This window comes from Simochromis diagramma, unplaced genomic scaffold (genome assembly GCF_900408965.1).
Source record: "Simochromis diagramma unplaced genomic scaffold, fSimDia1.1 OVJJ01000344.1, whole genome shotgun sequence".
Lineage (NCBI taxonomy): Eukaryota > Metazoa > Chordata > Actinopteri > Cichliformes > Cichlidae > Simochromis > Simochromis diagramma.
In genome coordinates, this window is record NW_024387375.1 from 5,734,042 (window position 1) to 5,734,689 (window position 648).

Below are 648 nucleotides of genomic sequence, written 5' to 3' on the forward strand. Positions count from 1 at the left end.
TACATCGAAGGAAAACCAGACAAACAAGTTCAGCCTACAACATGAAGTACCCTATCAAAACAGAAAGCACAAAAAAACCACAGAATACAAGTGTCATGCCAAGAACTTTCATGTATTTAAATGGTAGTAAATGTTTGCTTATAGTCTGTCAAACATATCTCATCACAATTCTATAAATACATTTTAAGATGCCAAAAAGGACACTGGATTGCTCATAATGAGGAACACATAGGTACAATGACGAGTCATAAATATACTTGCAAAACGGGCAATTCCTTTATTTTATATATAACCCTTCAATACTCATGAACCCATTAACCGTATGCTATCTACCAACATAAATAAATATTCTGTATGTTTAGACATTAAAAAAAAGGAAAAAGAAAAAACAGAAATCTCTTTTGTTCCTGATTGTGAGATGAGGGATCTGTCAACAACGATTGCTTAATGTGGCTCACCACCTGCACAGACAGGTAAATGAGTTTTTTTTTGCCAACCTACAAAACTTTCTACCTGATATTCTGGAGATAATAATTCGACGAGTTACCGGTTAAACGGATGCTTGGAAGTAAACGGAAGCGTCATCTCCAAGATGGAGCTAAACGCTGCAAAGTAAGTCAGGAGTCATGAAGCAGGTGAGTCGATAGA